Genomic DNA, 20,234 nt, shown 5'->3' with positions numbered 1-20,234 from the left:
AGTGGTCATACGCTTCTCATCAATAAGGTTAAGTTGATCATAAATGTTATGGATCCATTCAGCTTCTTCTAGCTTGGTTTCCATCAGAATTCTCATTAATGGCATCTCTACTTCGACTGGGAGAATTGCTTCCATCCCATACACCAAGAAGAATGGGGTTGCCCCTGTTGAAGTGCAAACTGAGGTTCGGTATCCATGCAAAGAAAAGGGCAACATTTCATGCCAGTCCTTGTAGGTATTCACCATCTTTTGCAGGATCTTCTTAATGTTTTTGTTGGCAGCTTCAGCAACTCCATTCATCTTCGAAAGATATGGAGAATAATTATGGTGATCAATCTTGAAGCTCTCGCATAATTCTATCATTCTCTTATTGTTCAAGTTCGACCCATTATCAATGATGATATTGCTTGGAACTCCATAACGATAGATAATCTCCTTCTTGAGAAAATGAGCGACCATTTGTCTTGTCACGTTGGTGTAGGAAGTAACTTCTACCCATTTGGTGAAATGATCAATGGCGACCAAGATGAAGTGATGACCACTATAAGATTTAGGCTCTATAGCGCCAATCATGTTGATGCCTCACATTGATAAAGTCCAAGGCAGTGTTAAAATATTCAACAGGGTTGGAGGCACATGCACCTTGTCAGCATAAATTTGACATTTATGACATTTTCTAGCATAGCTGAAACAATTAGATTCCATGGTCAACCAGTAATAACCAGCTCTCAAGATCTTCTTAGCCATGGCATACCCGTTAGCATGGGTTCCAAAGGATCCTTCATGAATCTACTTGATCAACGAGTCTGCTTCGTGTCTATACACACACCTGAGCAGAACCATGTCGTAGTTTCTCTTGTAAAGCACATCATTTCTCAAAAAGAATTTGGATGATAACCTCCTCAGAGCTTTTCTATCCAATAATGTAGCATTTGCTGGATACTTCTGACTTTGCAGATAACGCTTGATGTCACGAAACCATGGTTTACCATCAGTTTCTTCTTCATTCAATTGGCAGTAGGCATTGTCATTTCTTTTCTCTATTTGGATAAGTAGAGTTGCATTGTGGAACCTGACTTGGTCTATTGATGCTAACGTTGCTAGAGCATCATCCACTTGATTTTATGCTCTTGGGATGTGATGGAAAGTGATATCATCAAAGTATTCCATCAATTTAACAACATAAGCATAACACGGGATCAGCTTGGCATCACGAGTCTCTCATTCACCTTTGACTTGATAGATCACCAAGGCTGAATCTCCGTACACTTCAAGAATCTTGATTCGAAGGTCAATTGCAGCTTCAATACCAAGGATACAAGCTTCATACTCTGCAACATTGTTTGCACAATCAAAACACAACCTCGTTATGAAAGGAGTATAACCACCTTTTAGATTCATCAGAATAACTCCCACACATGACCATTGTAGTTGGAGGAACCATCAAACGCGAGCTTCAATGAGATTATGGTTTGGGTTCTTCCTCAGGGTCAGGGGTCTCATAATGTTTTATCACCATAATATCCTCGTTAGGGAAATCAAATTTCAACGGCTGATAGTCTTCAATGGGTTGATAAGTGTCATACCCCAAAATTCACCCTACCCTTCACAAAGTTCATCTAGGTCACTAACCTTAATCATATGCATAGCCTTATAGACATTTCATTTTCATCTGCATAATCATGGTCCAATACAAGAGGACGGGTATCTTAGATTCCAAGCTTTTTGCTTGCACATAGTGGGAGCTAGGGTTTCTCTGCAGATAGAGTTGGCTCAATCAATCAAACCCTAATTAGAGGTAGCTCTTAAGGCTTGTATATGTTCTTATCATTGGTGATTCATCTTTAGCTTCTTGGTGAAGCAAAACCTTAGTCTTGGGATCCTCATTTGATCATGGTGTCCCCAAACCTTAACTCATGGCCACCACTCCTTGTGTGTGCCCCTAACCCCATTTCATTGGTCCATCATCATCCGATTGTGTGTATATCTCACTTGCTTGGCCAAGATTCAATCAAGGCCCACTTTTTCATGTGTTTTCTTTGGTTGGATTAGAATTCATTTCATGGCCCTACATGTTCATCTCTTTCTTGTCTATGTTTCATTGGTTCAAGTCCATTTCCATGGTATCATATTTCTACTTGATTAAATCCATCTCTAGCACTTCATGTGATCATTTCTATATGCCTAGTCCAAGTTCATGTCTTGCTTAGGACTATTTCATAGGGCCATTGTAAGTGCCTACTTTATGCTTTGCTATTTCATATGGTGATTGTATTTCAAGTCCATCTATTGCTATTTTCATGCCATTGGTGCTTGGTCCATGAATCTTTGTTAAGTCCTACCTCATGATATATCTAGGGTTTTGATAAATCTCTGGTTCATGCAATTTCATTGTCCAATGGTCCATGTTAAGGACTAAGTTCATCCATGCTTTGTACCATCCATCATTTCCATTGGTTTGGTTTTGGTCCACTCACAATTCACTCATATTTTTTGAGTCATGTTAATGGTTGATTCAAAGGTTTGTCATGGGCCATTCTCCCATGTTTCATTCATTGGATCTTTTGCTTTGATTCTAAGTCCATTACAAGTCATGGTCATATTGGATTCAAGTCACACATGTTCAAGTTTATCAGGGCAAGTTCAACTTCATTCAAGTGTCATTTCAATACATTCAATTCATTTTAATTTAATACAAGTTTGAATCAAGAACCAATCTATTTCATCCATTAAATGTCAATTCCATTCATTACAAGAATGAAAATTTCCAAAGTATGGAAAATTACAAGAAATGGCAACTTTGACCAAATGTTGACTTTCGTCAATAGTTGACTTTTTGGTCAACTTTGACTAAAGTCAACCCTAATTCCCCAAACCCCTAATTTACCAAACCTAATCCTAATTCCATCCCTAATCCTTCCATGACTCATGTTGACTCTTGATTGGTCAATGTCATATGTTGCTCATGTTTTCCAAGCTTGGAGTTATCTTGAACCACTATGTTGCATGAATCTTAAGCCAATACTATTGTGCATAAACCAAGCCTCCAGATGGACATCAACTTGCAGCCAACACACTAAACCTGCAATTGTAGCAAACAAAACCATAACACCACATGTTGTAAAACTAGGGCAGAATTGAACATATAAACTTGACCTCATTACCCAACCATAACTAGATGCATACATGAGCAATTCTACAGCCCAGGCATACCTGCAAGACACAACCATTCTGCACCAGAAGCATCATGGATAAGTGAAATCATGCAGTCCAAATATGATCCAAATATAACCTGCAACATGTTAAAACCATAGAAGTCAACGAGCATCTCACAAAGCAACCTAACCAATGCCACATCATGTTGCAAAACTTGAACCATGAAGCAATGCACAAAGGTTCATATTGGATGCAAAATAGGAAAGTCGGGATCATGCACTCATACCTACTGCATCTCAATTAGAGTCACACCATTTCCAACATGAATTGAAGGAAGTGGAACAAGATCTTGCATGAAATCAACTCAGTTCATTAAGTGCAAATCAGAAACAAAATTGAACCACAATGCAAGTGCAAGTGGACACATGACTTGAAGCTAATCAGAACCTTGCAAAACATCAAGCAAAACCAGCAGGAAATAAAGCCAATCCAGACCTTCAAAGCCATGTTACAGCATATTAAGCCAACACATCATCTGCAACACCACATATCTGCAATTAATCAAGTTAGTGAAACCATGAGCTATAATACAATCATGAGGCAATGGACACCCTACTGCACCAGTCAGAATGGGCAAACCATAATGAGTAATGAACATCAAAGCTGCACTAAGTTGTAATGTTGCAAACCCCCACAAGTCAGAACCTACTGCTACCAGAATCCATAGAAAATCATGATTCACAAAACTCAACATGTCAAAGCATCATACACAAGCTTTCATTCATGGTTCACAGGTCCTACATCATAAAAACTACAACAAAATATCATACACAAGCTAACGTTAACCAAAGCCAGCACACACATCAACTTAACTGAACACACCATAACAAAATTAGAACATCAACCAAACCATTCATTAATCAAAAGCCAAAACCCAAATTGAACTACAAATTGCAATATAATTGAATTCCACAACTAACACAACTTGCCAACTGGACTGAGCCTAGGGATTGACAAAAATCATAACTACCTAGCAGAATTGCATTGAGTTCCAAAAACTTCCCACCAATTCCCTAACATAATTTCTCTAAACGAATTCATAATCCCAACATATTAAACCACCTATAAATATCAATCTCCAATCATTGTACAAGGGGGACCCAAAAAATCAGAACTTCACTTTCCATTCCTCATCAACCAAGACTCAGAGTTCATTCTCTCTATCTCTCTCTGAACTCACCTTCACTATACGCTCATTGTGATATATGTAGAGCTTCAACATTGGAGCCTCTCACACTTGAGCTCAGCCTCCTCATTGTCCCTAACCGCAATCACTATCATTTGTATTTCGAGTCCGCGCATTAGAATTTGCAACCACAAAGAAAGAAGAAGAAAGCGCAGAAAAGAAGAAGAACGCAAACAGAGGATCAAAAATTCAAATATTTCATACCTGAAGAAGCTCTGGTATTCTTGTTCAACATCATCGATTTTGATTTCAACAAACTCCAGAACATTTCTCTGTTCCGTAGGTAGGCTTTACTACTTGCTTTGCCTTGAGTTCATTTCCATCATGTAGTGGTTAGGGTGAGTAACTGAAGCCCTAACATGAGAGGCTTTAATTCCTTCAGATCTTTGTTTAATTTACATTCCAAGATTTAGGGTTCATACATATTTGGATTCGGTTAAGGTCCTACACGTGGATTTGGAGGAAATTGGTTAGAGATTCGTGGAGAGTGTGAGAAGGTGAACACGATGGTGGGTCAAATTTAGGTCTTTTATAGCCACCACCGCCGAAGGATATTTCCAGCGCGGTGGCCTACGGTGGAAGGTCGCCTGAGGTAGTGGACTGAGCTTCATGTGTGGCGCGTGTAATTTTAAATTCAGCCAGAGTCAACACCCACGTGTGGCTGACTCATAATTCAGCATGTGCTGAATTATGTTTCCATTTCCAAGTTGTTGATGGGCTCATGTACATGAGCCTAGCGCTGGATACCTGGCCTTCACCCCTTGTTTTCATTTCACATACCCCTTTCCCGAGGCCAAAGTTCAACGGAACTTAAACCCAAAGGTCCGTGCGCCCATTACTAATTCTTGCACCATATTTTCCAGACGCACCCCTGGCCCATATTCATTTATTCCATTTTCTTTATATTTTCTTTGTTGTTTCTCATTGATTTTTGATATTGTGATGTTGTTTTAATTTCCTTTATTATTAGAATTAGTAATACATTTAGTAGAATTTAATTATAGTAGATTTAGATTTTTAACATGATTAGGATTTGTATGTTTTGTTAATCCATTTGTTAACCATGAAAAACTCCCTAAAAAAATACTTGATTAGCCATATTAATTTTTGATTAGAAGTTCCCCATAATTCTTGACAATTAAATGTTTTGGATTAAATAGGATTAAATCATTTTAATTCCCTTTTAATTTCATATGCCATGTTCATGTATTATGTGACTTTTAATTCCATTTAATTGAATTGTTCGTTCTTTAATTGTGGTTATTAGATCCAAATTGTAAATGATATTTCAATTTGATATGATGTGTTAGCATGTCTATTATTTTCACAATGATCATTATATCATCTCATTCCGTCATTATACCATTTCTCTATTTCATTTGTGTTAGCATTTTAATTCCATTTTGTTAATGCATACTAACCCCATTTTGTTGCTTTATGTTGACATGTGAATATGAGATTCAAACCATCCAAGTTGCCTATTTTACTTTTGTTCGTTCAATTAGTTTGTATTTTTTGAAGTGTCATGCCACTTGTATGGTTTAGGCATGACGCATGATTTGTAATTTGTATAATTCTTTCTATTTCCATTTATATTATGTTATGTGGATCCATCCCCCCATTGTGGATTAAATGTTTCCCCACCCCATGAAGATGTAATAGTTTAGATTAATGCTTTCTAGTTAATTCACCATGCATGCTAATAAAAAAAGATAAAATACAAAATGATAAACAAAGAATTTCGAAAGAAACAAAAGGTACTTGATCCAACGTCAAGTTGTTTTCCAAATAAAACTCACACCATTGCAACGTGAATACTTGACCCTATGTCAAGTATCTCCCATCCATTCCACGATCCATTATTCACATCTCTTCTCCATTCTCTTCTCAACCTCATTCTATCTCTCTCCTCCATTCTTTCACACACTTTTTCATAATAAATTCAAACACTTGATTCAACGTCAAGTTCCTTTTTCACAACCATTTTCATAACAAATTGGAATGCAAAATGGGGTGTACGTGCTTGTACGCAACATTCAAGTACTTGGGGTCTCGACCGTACCTAGCCTGAGGACCTGACGCTTGACTTTCCCCCTTAAAACATCTAATGATTCAAACAAGTTAGATCTAGGTGCTATGAGGGAGAAAACGAGTAGTTAGGACTCCATTGTCCTCTCAATTCCCAAGTACTCTGATTGGTGACCGTACTTAGTCAAGGGTCAAATACTTGTCTCCCTCTAAGTTCCAATGATTAGACTTGCCAAACTCTTTTCACAATTTAAACCTCTTTTTTGGATGAAAAAGAGTGGTTAGGATAATATTGTCCTCTCAACTCCTGAGTTCTTGGACTGTTGATTGTATCTAGCCAAGGGTCTGATGCTTGTTCCGTACATAAAATCAACCCCAACAAATCAAATCATCTTTTGCCTCAGCGCATTCTCTTCAAAAACCTTTCAATAAGAACGTGTTACTTCTGTTCTACCGTGAATGAAGCTTAAGTCTCCATGCGCGAGCAAGTAATGTTTAACTGTTAGAGTGTGATCCAAGCGTATCCACTTTACCACAAACAAGCAAATAATTCCCACTCCTATGACAGAGTATATAAGAAAGTGAACAGTAGCACACGAACGTCAATACTGTTTAGTAAAAACAACCAACAAATGTTCCGTTTGTGAGCCGAACTACAGAGATATGACTTCCTCATTGCACGTTTGAGGATACGTAGGCACAAGGGCCCAAATCCTTGACGAGCACACTAAATTAAGACTTATCCTCTCCCTATCTTATTCTTTCATCTCATTCCCGATAGCAAGCAACATACAGATGAACAACATCCATACGCATTTGATACGAGCAAGTGGTTCCCATGGAGTACCATGGATGTGAGGGGTGCTAATACCTCCCCCTTGCATAACCGACTTCCGAATCCTCTCTTGGTTGCGAGAACGTTTCTCTCATTTGGGGTTTTATCGCTATTTTCCCTTTCTTTTGGAATAAATAAAATTCGGTGGCGACTCTATATTTTTCACGGCGCGACAGCTGACGACTCTGCTGGGGGAAAATGGAGTTCTCATAAGCGAGTCAAGTCTAGCTTGCATGTATCCTTTTCCTTGGATGTTTATTTTTGCTATTGATCGCTTTATTTATCCATTCCTATTATATATTATCTCATTGTGACCTTGTGGGATGGGTACTATGGAGTGAAAATCCCAACACACCGGCTTAGAGAGTTCACCTAAGATAAGAGGGCTATTCGTATTGACCTGTCGGGCGTAGTTGTCTTGAGGGGGAGATACGGAAATCCCGCTTGGAATATATTCATTTTGGAGTTTTGCTAGCACGTGAGTCATGTTCACGTTGACGACGATTCTTCCAAAGTGAGTCCATGACTCCGAGGACCTTTAGACAATCCTTGGCTTTTGAGGTTGAAGGCAACTCCACTTAGAGGAGGTCATCCCAAAAGTGTTGTTAACTCACAAGTTACCTTGTGGCGATAACGATACTTTAGCCTCATGATCCATGAATCTAAGCATCTTCAGAAGTCTTAGTACTCACCTTGTGAGGGTATATGGGTTTCTTACAGGGAAACTTAACCTCCAACACACCGTGAATCTACAGTGATCCTGTCCTCTTGTAGCATTTGCATTCATAACATATTGCATTTACATACATATTTGGGCCTTATTCTCGGAGAATCCTAAAGTTTTATGATTGTGTAGTGAACATTCCAATATGGGATCAGAAAGAAAGAACATCCTTCCACTTAACTTCAAGCTTCCAAGAGTGGATACCCTGGTAGCTCTTAACAACAAGATTACTCCTTGTAAGAAGAACAACTTCATCTGCAGATATGGGTGGATCCTGGATCTTCTTACTACCTCTGTAGACGTCTTAGCTCTGGGGGCCTTATCCCAGTATTATGATCCACCACTTAGATGTTTCACGTTCAAAGACTTTCAGTTGGCTCTGACATTGAAGAGTATGAAAAGCTTTTAGGTTGGTATGTGAAAGACCACCCTCCCTTCACAAAGTTGGATGAACTATTGATGCCTGAATCAGTCACTGAAGCCCTCCACTTACCTATCAAAGAGGTATCCCTTGGTCTTGGACCTATGGGATTTGCTAGAAAGTTCTTGGAAGACAAGGCATGGGCCTTGGAGAAAGAGGGGAAATGGCTGCCCTTTAGTGCCATTCTAGCTCTATTGATATATGGAGTCATCCTATTTCCAAATGAGAACGAATACATAAACCACTCTATTATCAGTGTATTCGTATATGGGAATCCTGTCCCTGCATTGGTGTCTGATGCATACTACTGCTTGCACACTAGGCATGAAAAGAGAAAGGGTGTGGTATTGAGTTGTGCTTCATTGTTGTACATGTGGCTCTTATCTCACACGCCTCAAAACGGGCCTTAGGTGGATTTCTTGAAAGACTTGAGATGGTCCCAGAAGTTTGCCTCCCTTATTTCCGAAGCTTTAGTTTGGTACCTTTCTACCTCCAACATAGAACAAGTTATCTTGCACCAGAATGCAATCTGTTAACTGATTCGAACTCAGACCTGGGTAATTATGCCCAAGGAAACCCGCTTTCAACACTTACAACCCTGGATGGAGGAACCACATAAATTTATCTTATAAAAACAATAACCCTATTCAAAACTCTACACCTCAAAGACCATCAGGTTTTCAAGCTCAAAGACAAATCCAACCTATGTAGGTCGTTCCTTAAAAGCCAAACCTTGAGAAAATCATGGAGAACTTCATTTCGGCCCAAACTCAGCAAAACAAAGAGTTCTTGAACCAAGATATTCATATAAATGAATTGATCACACAATTAGGAACTAAGGTTGATTTGATAATCACTCACAATAAGATGCTTGAAACACAAATCTCACAAATAGCACAACAACAAGCCCCCCAGGCTACACCTGAAGGGCAATTTCCTGGACAACCTCAACCCAACCCCCGAGGGCAAGCTAACGCTGTTACCCTACAAAGTGGACCACTTATGACGAACCTGTAAAACCAGCCTTGAGTGGACTAGAGGCTTCTAAGAAAAACGTTGTGTCTACAGATGAAGTAGAGGAACTAGAGAGACAAAAAGACCAGGAAGTGAAAGATAAGCGAGAAAATAAAGACAAAGTTTATGTTCCACCCTCTCCTTATAAACCACCAATTCCATACCCGCAAAGACTTAAACAGACAAAAATTGATAACTAATACAAAAAGTTTATAAAGGTGATTGAGAAACTCCACATAGAAATCCCATTCACCGAAGCCATCACCCAGATACCATCTTATGCTAAATTCCTTAAGGACATCTTGACCAACAAGCGTAGGCTTGATGATCCCAAACCTTTAGAGTGCAACTCCATTGCTGAGATAAACTTGCTAAGAAGGAGAAAGATCCAAGATGATTTTCCATACCTTGTATTTTAGGGAATCATGTTATAGACAAAGCATTCCTAGACTTGGGAGCAAGCGTAAGCTTGATGCCTTTAGCAGTTTGTAGAAGGCTAAACCTAGGAGAATTGCAACCGACTAAGATGTCTCTTCAATTAGCCGATAGATCTGTAAAATATCTAGTAGGCATATTAGAAGACATTCCAGTTAGAACCGGACAACTTTATATCCCAACAGATTTCGTGGTAATGGACATTAAAGAAGGTGATGAAATCCCAATCCTCCTTGGTAGACCTTTCTTATCAACAATAGGAGCCATAATAGATGTTAAAAGAGGAAAATTAACTTTTTAAGTAGGTGATGAAAAGATAGAATTTATACTTTCCAAATTCCTAATGGCACCAGTCATAGAAGACTCGTGTTATGCCATTGATATCATTGATGAATGCATAAGGGATCTAGCCCAAGAATGACCTCCCGAGACGATGAAATTTCCCTCGACTCCCATAAGATAATACTATGGATTTGGAATGGAACCTCGCATGGATGACAACCTTTATGAATGCTTAGCACTTAGCCCGAACCATATTTCGTGTCCTAAAAAACCATCTATAGAACTTAAGGAACTACCCAGGAATCTAAGATATGAGGTTTTAGATGAAGAACTAAATCGCCCTGTTATAGTGAGCACCACCTTGAATGAAGATGAAACAAATCAACTTCTAGCTATCTTGTGAAAGTATCCCTCAGCTTTAGGATATAACATTTCTGATCTCAAAGGGATAAACCCATCCGTGTGCATGCATTGGATCTTGCTGGAGGAAGATTCTACACCTTCTAGAGAACATCAACAAAGGATAAACCCTATAATGAGCGATGTGGTTAAGAAATAAGTACTAAAACTACTAGAGGCTGGTATAATTTATCAAATTTCAGATAGTAAATGGGTGAGCCCTGTACATGTGGTACCTAAAAAAGGAGGTGTCACAGTTGTGGAAAATGAGAAAGGCGAGCATGTAGCTAAGCGTATAGAAAGTGGTTGGCGTATGTGCATCGACTACAAAAAACTAAATAAGGTAACTAGGAAAGATCATTTCCCTCTCCCATTCATAGATCAAATGCTTGAGCGTCTAGCTAGACACTCTTACTTTTGCTATTTAGATGGATACTCGGGATTTTTCCAAATTCTCATTCACCTCGAAGATCAAGAGAAAACAACCTTTACATGCCCTTCCGGAACATTTTCCTATAGACGAATGCCTTTCGAACTTTGCAATGCCCCAACCACCTTCCAACGCTGTATGATGTCAATCTTCGCAGATTTCCTCGATGAGATTATGGAAGTTTTTATGGATGATTTCTCGGTATGCGGATTCAGTTTTGAAAACTGTCTAGCTAACCTTGAGAAAATTCCAGAAAGATGCATGGGAGCAAACCTTGTGCTAAACTGGGAAAAGTATCACTTTATGGTTACCGAAGGAATAGTATTAGGACACGTAGTCTATGAAAAAGGCATTAAGGTTGATAAATCCAAAATAGAGGTTATAGAAAACCTCAAACCACCCAAGACCATTAGGGAAGTCTGAAGCTTTCTTAGACACGCCGGTTTTTACCGATGCTTTATTAAACACTTGTCTAAAATAACCAAACCTCTGACTAGCCTTCTAATGAAAGATGTCGAGTTTATTTTCGTCGAAAAATGTATTGAAGCATTCAATCTTTTGAAACAAGCACTGATTTTCGCACCTATTATGAAACCTCCAGATTGGAACCAACCTTTCGAAATCATGTACGATGCTAGCGATTACGCTGTTGGTGTTGTTTTAGGGAAAAGAAAAGACAAGAAGTTACATGTAATTTACTATTCCGGTAGAACCCTGGATGCCGCCCAACTTAACTATGCAACAACCAAGAAAGGACTCCTCGTTGTTGCTTTTGCGATTGATAAATTTCGATCTTATCTGGTCGAAGCTAAAATTATAGTTTATATAGATCATGCAACTATTTGATACCTAATAAGCAAGAAGGACTCTAAACCTAGGTTACTTCAATGTGTCCTTTTACTGCAAGAGTTTGACCTGGATATTCGAGACAAGAAGGGCACGGTAAATGTAGTTGCTGACCACCTTTCTAGGCTTGAATATTTAAAACCATACCTAGTGCCAATAAATGACGATTTTACCTATGCTAGACTTACGACTAAAACCGAAACCATTCAGGACGATGACTCTGATTTTCCAATGGATTGGAACATTGAAAGAACTCTAGCAGTGACTAACATACCTTGGTACACTGACTTTGTTAATTACCTAGCCGCTGATATCATACCCCCGACCTTAACTACCAACAGAAGAAGAAATTATTTAGTGATGTAAGATATTTTTATTGGTACGAACCACTCCTTTTCAAAAGAGGGACATACGACATTTTTCGTCGCTGTGTCCCTGAGGAAGAAGTAGAAAACATCATAAAACATTGTCACTCCACACCTTATGGTGGACATGCAGACACATCTAATACATGCACTAAAATTATCCAAGCTGGCCTTTACTGGCCAACATTATGGTGCGATGTTCGTGCTTAAATTGTTAGATGTGGTCGGTGCCAATGTACTGGGAACGTCTCAAGGTGTGACGAAATGCCATTAAGAAATATCCAAGAAGTAGAAATCTTCGATGTTTGGGGGATTGATTTTATGAGACCTTTTCTATCATCAATGGGAAATAAATATATCTTAATAATTGATGACTACGTGTCTAAGTGGATTGAGGTTATAGCCTCACCTACAACTGACACACGACTAGTTATTAAGTTATTCAAAAACAACATGTTCTCTAGATTTAGAGTACCGCGCCTTGTTATAAGTGACAGTGGATCACATTTCATATCCAAATTTTTTGATAAACTTTTAGATAAATATGGAGTTAAGCATAAAGTAGCAACACCATATCACCCGCAGACTAGTGGACAAGTGAAAGTATCAAATAGGGAGATTAAAAAAATCTTAAAGAAAACTGTTTCAATATCTAGAAAGGATTGGTCACAAAAGCTTAAAGAAGCATTATGGGCCTATAGGACCGCTTATAAAACCCCTTTAGGAACCACCTCGTACCAATTAGTTTACGGAAAATCTTGTCACTTACCTTTTGAGCTAGAACAGAAAGCCTATTGGGCCATTAAAATCCTGAATTTAGATTACCTAGCATCCGGTGAAAAGCGCATTCTAGGCACTCATAAATTAGAAGAACTACGTCGCAATGCTTACAAAAATGCCATAATATAAAAAGAAAGAACCAAAGCATGGCATGACAAGTGAATTGTAAAAAAGGATTTCAACATAGGCGATCCCGTTCTCCTTTTTAACTCGAGGTTGTGACTTTTTCCTGGTAAGCTACGCTCAAGATGGACTGGCCCTTATAAGGTCTCAAAGATCCTAAAGTCTGGAGTAGTTGAAATCAAGAACCACTCTTGTAATCCCTTCATAGTAAATGGGCAAAGGCTAAAGCACTACCAAGGAGGTGACATCCCTACAAATTACTCTTGCCACACTCTGATCGATCCACCTGTCCCTACTTCTCAAATATGAGTCTCTAATCGTCAAGCTAAAGATGTTAAACAAGTGTTGCATGGGAGGCAACCCATGATTTTTCTCTATTTTCTCACATTATTATTTTCTTGCATTGTTTTTATTCGATGTTTTATTTATGCACTTAACTGGACTAACCTTCATAATATCTATGTTTTAGGTTTCATGCATGTTGTGTTCAGAGACGAAATTCAGAGAAAGCGATATGCGGTCCTATATGAGCGTCCCATGTTACCCACTAGGTACCCTGACCCTGATTTCAAGGAAACCTTAGGTCTTGAGGCAAGTGTGAGGTATCTATGCAATCAACTTCAATGGGAAGATTATGCTGGTGCCATGCATGTAACCTACAGGAACCGAACCCTGGAATTCTTAAGCCCCCTCAGCTATGAACCATACATTGGAATTGGTTCTCAGAGAGGATATATTAACTTCAGATTGTTTGGAATTGAGTACACCTTCAATCATAAGGAGTTTGCTGAGTTACTTAGTTTTCAGTGTGGCCTTGATGTTATGCCTGAAATCCCTTTAGGCTATTTTATGCAGGATGAGATAGACAAATTATGGAGTGATATCACAGGAGGAGGGAACCCTGACCCTTCTACCCAGTTGGCCAACATAATCTATAACCCAACCTTCCGATATTTCCAGATGATCCTAGCCCACAATTTCCTTGGGAAGAGTGATATTGATACCCATGTTAGTGCTGAGGAAATTTGTTTCCTATTTTGTATCACCCAATCACGCCCTGTAGGCTCTGGAAATTTCCTGATTGACAACCTTAACCTTACAACCAACTCTTCTGAAGGACTTATTCATGTGGGAGGCATTGTGTCACATATAGCATCTGCCCTAGGTCTTGACGGAAAATTAGTTCACCTGACTTCTTATTGTGGCTACACCCTGATGGATGCTACCTTCTGTTTAGACTGTGGCCTGATGAGGAGAGCCTCATTTTACCCGAACCAATATAAGCTCCTGATCAATCATGAGACCATCCATTACTTTACTTTACCTGATCCCACGAAGACTAATGTCCATGACAAAGCAAATTGGACACACGCCTTAGAAGGCCAGGATGAGACACATGATGTACCTAGATCCCCTCCAGTACCATAATACCATCCCTTTCCACCATCAGATAGGATCACAGTGCTTTCTAATAATTTCGATCTGCAGAGACGCGACGTTCACACTGAGATCATTGAGTTGCACAAAGAACTGGCCATCCTGCGCTAGAAGGTTACTGACCTTACCATGTAGTTAGAGGTATCCGATGCTACCCATGCCACGGAAGCTGATTGCCTATACGAGGAAATCGAGGATCTTCGTCGTCAGCTAGAAGAGGCACGAGACTCCAGTAGCATTGAGGAACCATCGATGCACTGAGGACTATGTTTTCCAGCTTTTATGGCTTTATTTATTTCGCATATTCAGACATATATCTATATTTATTTCCTGATCTCTAGATTTATTTTATTTCCGCATAGATTTGTTGTTCTCAGCTTTTCCCTATGATATTATCTCATCATATAATTTCATTTCTTTTATGTTTCTATTGTTTCTTTAAATATTTTATTTTATTTTATTATGTTGAAAAATTAATTATATCATGAATGTACAAATACAAGGAAGAAGGACATATTAGAAGAGGCTGTGCATACCCCCAAAATGACTCAAAACCATAAAGCCTAAGTCCAATTCAACCAATCCGGCTCAACATAAATCACAAAGATGGCGGGCGCCATCTTGCCATAGCGGGCGCCATGGGGTCTGAGCATTATCTCGGGCAGAATCAAAACAAATCTCCATTTTCACCCCAAAACTCATCTTCAACCTCTCAAAACCCCCATTTTCTCCATCCTTGACCACCATTAAAACCCACTCAAATCCCATTAAATTTCCATTTTACCAAAAACCCACTACCAATCCTACCATTTCCAATTCCCACCATTAAAATCCCATTTCACCATCTTCCCCTATAAAACCCATTTTCTTCCTCATTCATCACCATGGAAAAAAATGGAGCATCATAAAATTGCTTTTCGCATAGGAAAACCCGAAGATAGGCAAAGGAGATTATTCGAGGAGTTGCAGACAAAGGGAATTTTCTTCACCAGGTATATTGATGAAGACTGTCTGTATAATTTGGGAATTTTCCATAGTGTTTGCTCTATGTTAGATAATTTAAGATTGCATGATATTTTTATTAAGAAGGAACCTATATTTGAGTACCTGACCCGAGAATTCTTAAGTTCCCTAATTTATAATGCTCATCCTAACACCGCTAGCACATCTGGTACAGTACAATTTAGAATGTTTGATGTTGAATATCAATACACTACCTATGAGTTAGCATGTTTGTTAGAATTTCCTTACGGGGAAGGTTCCTTATGTGAGACACCCTTGGACTCTGGATGGTCATCTAAGGCATTTGAATTTTCGAGGAAATTGACAGGTTTAGACACCAACTCTTTTGAGGGGAACCTGGCCTCAAGTATTCATAACCCGATCATACGCGTTTTTCGTTATCTGTTGGCTTGCACAATTTTTGGTCGGAAAAATCCTAATAAAATCAATGCCAAATAACTTTTATTTTTATAGGGTAGCCTCACATAGAGAAAAATTAACTCAGTTCCCTTTATGATTGCACATATGTGTGCCGTTCGGAAAAAGGGAGGGACTATTTCTTTCGGAGGTTTAATTACCTCTATTGCTAGAGCTTTGCACCTTGACACTGTGTAGCGGTAAATTCATGACCATCAAGCTATGGATAAGCTTAACGTCAATAAAACTAGAGTCACCACCGCGCTTTTATTGTTTCCAAAGGAAAAGGAAAAGTACGAAAAAAACCCAAAGATAAGAAGTTTTCAAATCAAAACTAATAAAATTCCAGAGATTACAAGTAAGGGGGTTGGTTACACAAAGGGAAGGTGTTAGCACCCAAAGTGTCCTAGGTACTCCTAGGGAGCCCTTTTTTATGTGTGTATGTGTTTTTGGTAAAAAAGATGTTTGTAACAAATAGAGTGTGGGGATGAGAAAAGAATTCATTAATTATATTTTTGTGTTTGACAAGACCTTCGAACTTGTGCCTACGTACCAACATAAAAAGGAGGGATCAAGACCTCGTAGTTTGTGGTATCAATCTTAGAATAAGTGGATTGCTTTTAATCAAAGGTTAAGTTTAAAAGAGGCCCAAAAGGCCCAAAAGTTTGAATGAGTGTTAGTTCTTTTTGTCTTTTGAAATTTTAAGTCAATATGATTAGATTCATTTATAAGTTTGATTTAAGAGAAGAGTTTGAAAATGCAATGGCATAAGGCCAAGGTTTCTAACTTGAAACAAGGTCTAAGTTTTGAAATCACAAGCAAATAAGGTTTTTGAAAAGGGGGAGAGATTTTGAAATTTAATAAATGGGAGAATATGAAGAGACTAATCCTAAGCATAAAATTAAAAGTTAAGAGTTGAAAAGATCTGACCAATGGGGTGCAATCCAACAGACAAGAATGTCATATAGAAAACACTCTTTCCCTTTGGACGTTTGAATCAAGTAATAATCAGGGAGAAATTAGCAATATGAAGAGCAAGGCATTAAATAAATATGTCCATATCTAAGCAAGCAAATCCATAGCTAACAGTCTTCTTTGTCTTCTCATGTATCAAATGAAATACTTCTTGATTTTGCTCAGAATAAGGCATTAAACACAAGATCAAAATAACAGTTGCATCAAGACCAATGTATCAGATGAATTCCAATGGGTCGCAATACTTGCATCAGGTGAAAACCCAAATCACAATAACTTGGTCTCAGAAATGTTGGCACTGGTCAAGTCCCTTTTGAATATAGAATGTTGCCTAATTCTAAGTCCAAAAGCTCAGATCAAACCCAACAGTCCACACAAACATTTTTTAGGTTTTTTGTTGTTGTTTATTAAGTAATTTAAGGTCCTAAGACCACAAACACATACAAAACACACAAGTAAATATATACAATCACAATATATGGCTCAAATGAGCAAAGTGAAAATGACATAAACATAAACAAAGTAAATGTTATATAAATGACAAATGAATGGTAAATGACTTGAATTTAAATTGCATAAAGTAAATAACTTGAAAATAAAAGCAATATTAATACAAGTTAGTCAGATGTTAGTTGGTTAGATGTTAGTGATGTTTTTGCTTTTCAATTGATTAAGTCATTCTTTAGAGAACACTCAACCATCTATTCACAAACATGGATCCTTGAACCAAGACATCTTCCAAAGGAAGGAAAAAAGGTCAAGTTTCCCCCACAATATCATGAAAGATGGGAGACTTACAATCTCACGTACTAGAATGCTATGCCTTTAAGGTCAAATTTAGCTCTATGTTAAGTAATCAGAATTGGATTTATGTAGAAGTCATAACTATCTGAGACCGGACAATAAAAATTTAGGTGCTAATGCATGTTCGAGATTTGGTATAATGGACCAAACTCCTAAAACATACCACACACTAAAAGAAAAAGATCAAAGGATGAACCTATCTCATCCATACTTGTATTGGTTCATCTAACACAAGGTTATTGATGAACCAATTATCTTAGGATGTTGAGATTTCATTGGTCAATGAAAGGGATGGGAAAGAATGGGATTAAAGATGAAGAGGGATGGGAGATGAGAGAAACACAAATTGGTCATTGGATGAATTTTATCAAATTAAAATCATTCATTCATTTTGGGAGATGCAATGTAGATTTCATCAATCCCCTAAATCCAATGATTTTAACTTAACAAAAGTCAAATCAACCTTGACCAAGGCCCAAACACATAGTCAAACATCACAAGTCAATAAAAAATGGCTCAACATAACTTCTATGTAATTAATCAATTAAAAATCAAATAAGAATGCATTTAAATTAAATTTAGTTGGTCAAAACTTAAAACCTCTTGGCTGTTTATTTGGTGTTTTGAAGAGGTTTTAGGTTTTGACCAACTAAATTTAATTTAAATGCATTTTTTATTTGATTAATTACATAGAAATTATGTTGAGCCATTTTTTGACTTGCATTTGTCTTCATAAAAATCATGACTTTTCAAAAATCATGCTTGCATGGGTGTGTGATAGGCCCATCAAGTGATGTATTCGGGTCCAAAAATGAGTGAGAATTATGCTGAAATCATGTCACGTGGTCATGCACCTGTGTTTGAAATGTGGAAGTGGAAATCATCCAAATGGTACCTCACATTGCACCCATGCACAAGTCCTTCATTATTTGGCCAAATGATGTGATCTTGAACTTTTTGGAAAGGTGAGATCAAGGAGAACAACTTTCATGTTGAACACCTTTTAATTTTAAGCTTGGATCATGATGAATGTTTGGGTGGAAGTTTGGGAAATCAAACATGTTTGAAAATTTTCTAAGTACCAAGTCAAATGTTCACTGCTTCCACCTTGAATAAATTTTGCTATGGACTTCAAATGGAAAAAGTTCCTTACTCAAAATTATAGATATTTAAAACTTATTCAATTTTGTCACAAATTTGACCTCATTTGGATTTGGCATGAAGGAGTTATGTATTTTAGAAGTTGAGGAAAATCACTTGTTCAATGGTATTGGCTCAAAATGACATATAACGTTTCCTCTTGGCACATGCATTTGCATGTTGAATTTCAACTTCATACAAACAGAAAAGTTGAATTAGACATCTTGAATTTGATCATAGAATTTTAATGGCTTTCGTATCATGAAAATTGAGCAAGTTATGATCTTGAGAAGTTGACCTCCAAACTAGGGTTCAGACAAAATGACATCTTTCACCATAAAAAATGAATTTCCATGAAAAAATAGCTCTTGACTTCAACATGAAAATTGTTTGTAATGTAATTTTGAGTAACGTTTCTATTGGAATCGTTTTCATATGACAAAAGATGTAGGAGATAGGGTCTAGGGAACCCCAGTTTTGACCAGTTGACTTTCTCTGGTTAACCACCATGAACCACCTTGCTAGCTTGATATTCTCTTAACTTTTGGGACTCATGGAGGATCATATAGGCATAAGATGATGTAATATGAATTATCCCTTGAAATATTTTATCAATTGATGAAGAAACTTGTTGAAGAAGTCACACAAGATACCCAGATGAATTAGGATTTCCAAGGCAAACAAACTTCAAACTCTTGATGAATTCTCGATCAAAATGATATCTGAAGACCACAGGGATCCATATATGATGCCTAGAATCAATGTGAACCATTTCTTGATTGAGCTCATTTTCATTTAGGGTCTTAAACCCTAGATATGAGTTTGATAGAGCATGGGTGAGCATACACACTACCTACAAAAGCAACAAACTATACGTTGACATATTTTTGGTATTTTGTCTAGTAAATAATGAAAAACAAAGTATAATACAATCAAAAGTGCTTGGTGATATCTCTCAATACAAATCCAATGAATGAGGGGTAAGGAAGATGCCAAGGTTTGATCCCAAAGCTAATGCATATGATGAGATAGCATGAGGGATCTTAGGGTCAAAATTGGGGTCTTACAGCTGCCCCTATTTAAGGACATTCTAATTGAGGATGTAAAGGTTAAAATCTTCGTATCGACTCAATAAAATGGACTTAAATAACAATAATGGAAACAAATTTTGGTCTCTAAGAGACCTCGTGATACATATGATACGAATGTTAAAAATAATCTGTGTAGGGAAAATATTGCCACAAAGGAAAAGAATCCAGAGAGACTGAAAGTCCACAGGAGTATAATGCATTCCAAAGAAAAACTCATTGGGGAGACAAATACTATGTGGAATAAAAGTTATGCGTAGGCCAGGCTACGACTTGAAAAGTGCTGG

The sequence above is a fragment of the Lathyrus oleraceus genome, chromosome 5 (genome assembly GCF_024323335.1).
Source record: "Lathyrus oleraceus cultivar Zhongwan6 chromosome 5, CAAS_Psat_ZW6_1.0, whole genome shotgun sequence".
NCBI lineage: Eukaryota > Viridiplantae > Streptophyta > Magnoliopsida > Fabales > Fabaceae > Lathyrus > Lathyrus oleraceus.
Note: the sequence above shows the minus strand (reverse complement) of the source record.